This window comes from Alexandromys fortis, unplaced genomic scaffold, assembly GCF_014885135.2.
Source record: "Alexandromys fortis isolate MF-2015 unplaced genomic scaffold, M_Fortis_MF-2015_v1.1 scaffold_26, whole genome shotgun sequence".
Taxonomy (NCBI): Eukaryota; Metazoa; Chordata; class Mammalia; order Rodentia; family Cricetidae; genus Alexandromys; species Alexandromys fortis.
In genome coordinates this window covers 14,421,399-14,427,398 of record NW_026067894.1, presented here as the reverse complement: position 1 = coordinate 14,427,398, position 6,000 = coordinate 14,421,399, and positions in this window count along the sequence as shown.

The following is a 6,000-nucleotide window of genomic DNA, read 5'->3' as shown; positions in this document are numbered from 1 at the left end:
TAAAGGTGTGCGCCACCACTGCCCGGCTGTTTTCTTGTTTTTTTGAGATGGGGTTTCTTTGTGTAGCCTTGGCTGTCCTGGAATTCACTTGTCCTGGAACTAGCTCTTGTAGACCAGGCTGAAGCAGGCAGATCTCTGTGTTCAAGGCCAGCCTAGTCTACAATGTGAGTTCCAGGACAGCCAGGACTACACAGAGAAATCCTGCCTCGAAAAAAGAAAAGAAAAGAAATTGAAAACTAACAACAGTCAGGCAATTTTTTTCACCAGTTATGCTCTGTCACACCTAAGTCAAATAAACTATAGCTGATTTTTACTTTCGGTTCCAACGGTTGAATTTGGGTCCTCACCTGCACTAGGCAAAGGCTCTTCCATGGAGAGGTACCCTCAGTCCCACAGGTGGGAAGAAAATGGTGATCTACACCATGTATGAAGAAAAAGTCCAATTGAATATAATTTGTTCCATGAAGTTGGATAATTCAGCATTTAAAGACCCCGGTGCATACAGAGCTGGGCATCATGACACACATCTAAAATCCACATACTTAGGAGGTGGAGACAGGAGGATCAAGAATTCAAGACCAACCTCAGTTCCAAAGTGAGCTCAAGGCTAGCCTGAGCTACATGAGATCCTGTCTCATAGAAATAACAAGCAGGTAGCCAGGCATGGTGGTGCACACCTTTAATGCCACCTCTGAGGAGACAGGATCTCCAGATGCTCAAATCCAGCCAGGTCTACATAGAAAGCTCTTGTCTCAATAAACAACAGTAATAATGGCTAGTGAGGGTGATGGTTTACTGTGTGGGATGTTTTATCCTTTTGGCTTTTTGAGGGGCGCACCATCCAGCTCCCAAATAAACCACACACAGAGGCTTATTCTTAGTTATGAATGCCTGGCCTTGGCTTGACTTGTTTCTTGCCAGCTTTTCTTATCTTAAATTAACCATCTACCTTTTCCCTCTGGGCTTTTCTCGTTCTTACTTCTGTATATCTTCCTTTCTTTCTTACTCCAGCACTGGCTGGGTGGCTGGCCCCTTGATGTCCTTCTCACCTTGTTCTCTCACTCCTTCTTCTTCTATTTATACTCTCTGCCTGTTAGTCCTGCCTATCCTTGTTCCGGCCATCAGGTTTTTATTAGGCCTATCAATGTGTTTTGACAGGCATAGTAACACAGCTTCACAGAGTTAAACAAATACAGTGTGGACAAAAGTCACACACCTGGAAATAATATTCCCCAACCGCTTACTCTATAAACCTAGCAGCCAACCCTGAGGAAGGCTGGAGTAGGAGGATTGCTTCGAGTATAAGGCCAGATTGGGTATATAGTGAGCTCCAGAATAGTCTGGGCCACACATGAGATGAGACACCGCTTAACAATCAAAGCAGCGGGGCTGGAGAGATGCTTCAGCGGCTAAGAGCACTGACTGCTCTTCCAGATGATACAGGTTCCATTTCTAGCATCCACATGGAAACTCACAACTGTCTGTAAATCCAGTTCCAGGGGATCTGACACTTTCACACTAGTGCACATGAAACAAAGTTAAATAAATCATAAAAATATCTTTTTTTTAAAAAAATTTATTTATTTATTACATATACAGTGTTCTGCTTGCATGTATGGTTGCAAGCCAGAAGAAGGCACCAGATCCCATTACAGATGGTTGTGAGCCACCATGTGGTTGCTGGGAATTGAACTCAGGACCTTTGGAAGAGGAGGCAATGCTCTTAACCTCTGAGCCATCTCTCCAGCCCCATAAAAATATCTTAAAAAAAAAAAAAAAAGTAAAAGCAGCTAGCTGGGGGATAGGTCAGTTGGTAAAGGGTTTGCCTTGGGAACATGAGGATTTGGGTTTAATCTGGAAAGTCAAAGGGCCCCAAGTAAAAGGGTGGATGTGGTAATGTGTGCTGGGAATCTCAGCAACACGTGGGCTGGAGACAAGCTCCCTGAGGCCCCCTGGGCAGCCATCCAAGGCTAATCTGCAAGTCCCAGGTCCTAGTGAGAGATTCGGTCTCAAAAACACAAGGTGAGGCCTGGAGAGATTGCTTAGTGGTTAAGAGCACTTGGCCCTGTAGACCACTTGGGTTCAATGCTCAGCGCTCACCTGTGCGCTTACAACTGTCTGTAAATATAGTCCCAGGAGAACCAGCACCAGCGCGCTCTGCAGGCCTCTGCAGGCACCAGACATGCACAAGAAGCAGGTACATTCATACATGAACATAAAATAAATCTTAATATTTTTTTAAGGTGAACAGCCATCCTGAAGAACAACACCCCAGGTTGATCTCTGGCCTCCACACCTACACGTCCACACTGCTATGTAAACATTCAAATGCACGTGCAATACTTTCACACACACACACAAAGGAACAGTGAGGGTGGGAGGGGAGAAATTCAGAACACTGTAGGAAAAAAAAAAGAAAACAGAAAGAAATCTCCTCATCTTTTCAACTCAATGAACAGTGGCTAATCTCAATGATGCATTTGTACAAACTAGAAAAACTGGCCTGTCTGCAAGATACTAATTGGCTATTAGCCAGAAAGTTTTCTTAAGAGGGAAGGTCACTTAGACAGTATTGTCCTTAGGTCCTCAGCTAAACAGAAAGTACGGTCACCTTGTTTACGGAGGACAACATGAGATTTTTTTTTTTTAAAGATTTATGTATACAACATTCTGCCTCCATGTATGCCTGCACGTCAGAAGAGGGCACCAGATCTCATTACAGATGGTTGTGAGGCACCATGTGGGTGCTGGGAATTGAACTCAGGACCTCTGGAAGAGCTCTTTAACCACTGAGCTATCTCTCCAACCCCAACATGGGGTATGTAAAAAAATCATTTATTTGTATTTTATGTATATTGATATTTTGTCTGAATGTATATCTGTATGAGGGTGTCTGACCCCCTGGACCAGAAGTTGTGAATTGTCATGTGGGTGCTGGGACTCAGACCAGGGTCATTTGGAAGAGCAGCCATTGCTCTTAACTGCTGAGCCATCTCTGTAGCCCTGAGGGATCTTTTCAACTCAAGGCTATTACTAATCATGCTGGTGACAAATGTGTACATTACATTTGTCCTGGATTTAAAATTTATGCTACAGTGCCAATGAGATGGTTCAGCTGGCAAAGCTCCTTGCTGCCCAATGATGCAAGCCTTCTTTCTAATCTGAAGTTGGCTCCCAGAGCCCACATAAAAATGAAAGCAGAGAACCAATTCCACAAAGCTGACTGCAAAAGCTGCGACCTCCATACACATTCCATGGCATGAACATACACGCACGTGCGCACACACACACATGCACACACACAAGTAAAATGTTGTTATTATTATTAGTTTTTTGAGACAGTGTTTCTCTGTGTAGTCCTGGAACTAGCTCTGTAGACCAGGCTGGTCTCAAACTCACAGAGATGCATCTGCCCTTGCCACCCAAGTGTTGGGATCAAAGGCTTTTGTCCCATTGCTTAGCTTCTAATATTTTCTTATGGCAAAAAATCATATCTAGGGCTGGAGAGATGGCTCAGTGGTTAAGAGCACTGCCTGCTCTTCCAAAGGTCCTGAGTTCAATTCCCGGCAACCACATGGTGGCTCACAACCATCTGTAATGACGTCTGGTGCCCTCTTCTGGCCTGCAGACATACACACAACAGAATATTGTATACATAATAAATAAATAAATATTAAAAAAATCATATCTACAGGCTCTGTCATTGAGCTATCCCCTTCCGTTTTGGTAATGTTATATTCTATTACTTATTTTTTCCTATCACTTTGAAGTGATGTTAAGTGGTAAATCTAGGAGCAGTTGAAAGATGGCAAATGCTTCTAGAGTAAAGAACTACAAGCTGGGCGGTGGTGGCGCACGCCTTTAATCCCAGCACTCAGGAGGCAGAGGCAGTCGGATCTCTGAGTTCGAGGCCAACCTGGTCTACAAGAGCTAGTTCCAGGACAGGCTCCAAAGCTACAGAGAAACCCTGTCTCGAAAAAACAAACAAACAAAAAAAATCTACAGAAACGTCTAGGGTCACTCTGGGGGTAAGAGGTGATGGAACTCAGTCTGCTCGTCACGATCAACCCAAGCTGAAGGAAAACCTTTCCTTCCCCTCCCCACGCCCCAAAGAATTCTCTGGGTGATATAGAAATAATTAAATATGTGGGAAATATAGTATGTTGTCCTTAAGTGACAACAAAACAAAACAGGAGACAAAGCTGTTAATCCACTCTTTTCATTATTTCGAGAGGCGATCTAGACCCTGATTAGATCTGCTGGGAAATTTGAACCCAACCATTGAAGTCAACCTTCAGAAAGGTTTCTCCGCTAGAGACTCGATAACAATGGGGTACTGGAGCGTGCAGAGCTAGCTGTTTGCCAAGGTGACGGAGGAAGTGGCACGGCCACTGAGACACCTAGTGGTGACAATCTTCACTGCACTATTACAGTTTACCAGTTGGGCCCCAGCTGGATTCATGTCTTGACAAGAAGAACTGAAGGGCGAATTTGGAAGCTTAGATGCCCTCTTTCTTTGCTCCCAAACTGTCCCCAAACCAAGTAATTTCAGGTCTCCGTTGGGTGACTGAAAAATCCAAAGACACATCCCAATACATCCAAAAAAGAATGGCCTGAGGAAAGCTGAGAGAATCACAAAGTTAAATTAACAAGAGAGAACCACAGAGTTAAATTAACAAGCGATGGCCGACGTTGGCTTTTCACAAGCCCTCCGGGTTCAGCTGAAGATGCAAATTTCGTTAATTGAATTAAAATTCACTAGCAAGCAAAACTGTGTTTCATCAAGCATATTATTCCTATCCCTTGACCTTCTAGGCCTCATAAAAACTCAAACCAGGGGATAATTATAACGTTCGTGTATTGTAATTACAGTGCTTGTGTGGTAAGCTCGCCTGCATGCAGAGTGCTACAAGGTGAAGGTTGTGCTTCATACCACTCGAGCTCAATAATGCACCACTACAGAGCTAGTCCCAGGACAGTCAGCGCTACACCAAGAAACGCCGCCTTAAAAAAAGCGAAACAAAAAAAAAAAAAAAAAAAACTTGAGCCAGGGCCATAGCTCAGAGCGGGAGCACCTGCCATAAAGCCGCGTCTCCCGAGGTCAGTTTCCCCAGGACCCATGTGCTGGAAGAAGGAGAGAGTTGACTCCCACAAGTTGTTCCCTGACCTCTAAAAGCATTCTTGGGGGGGGGGGCTGGAGAGATGGCTCAGAGGTAAAGAGCACTGGCTGCTCTTCCAGAGGTCCTGAGTTCAGTTCCCAGCAGCCATATGGTGGCTCACAACCAGCTGTAATGAGATCTGGTGCCCTCTTCTGTACTGCAGGATACATGCAGGAAGAACTCTGTATACATAATAAATAAAAATCTTTAAAAAAAAAAAAAAAGCATTCTGTGGCACACAGATGCATATACACACCTACACAAAATAAATAAATGAACACACACACAAGGAACACAACAACCACCCGAAGGACGCTTAGTCACTGCCCTCATGTTCACATACACATTTACCACTGTGTCTACACTGTTAACATGAGTGACTGTTATGAGAACTAAATCCGGGCTGGCCACATGCCTGTAATCCCAGCACTTGGAAGGCAAACCAAGAGGCTGGTGGCTATGGCACACCGTGCCCACTCTCACATTGGTGCTGCAGGTTTGTGTACACTATTTGGAACATCTGGAGGACTGTGACCATATCAGGAAGAGGAAAGGAAGAGGAAAGTCTTGAGTGTCTCAAGGAGAGGAGGTCATCTGACTGAGTTCAGGGCAGGCTTTATTGGTACAAACCCATGAACCGTTCCCGTGTGTCTTCATGAGCTTTGTCTTATTGGTCCATGACCATGCTTATGTCCTTATAGGCTGGTGGTCCTATGCTGTGATGCCGTGCCAGGCTTTTTGGAATGCAAGGCTAGACAATGTCTGTAAGATGTCAGCATATCCACTGGTTTTCTGCTTTTCTTCTCTCATAAAGTGGGACCTGTTGGGTCCCTTGAGGACA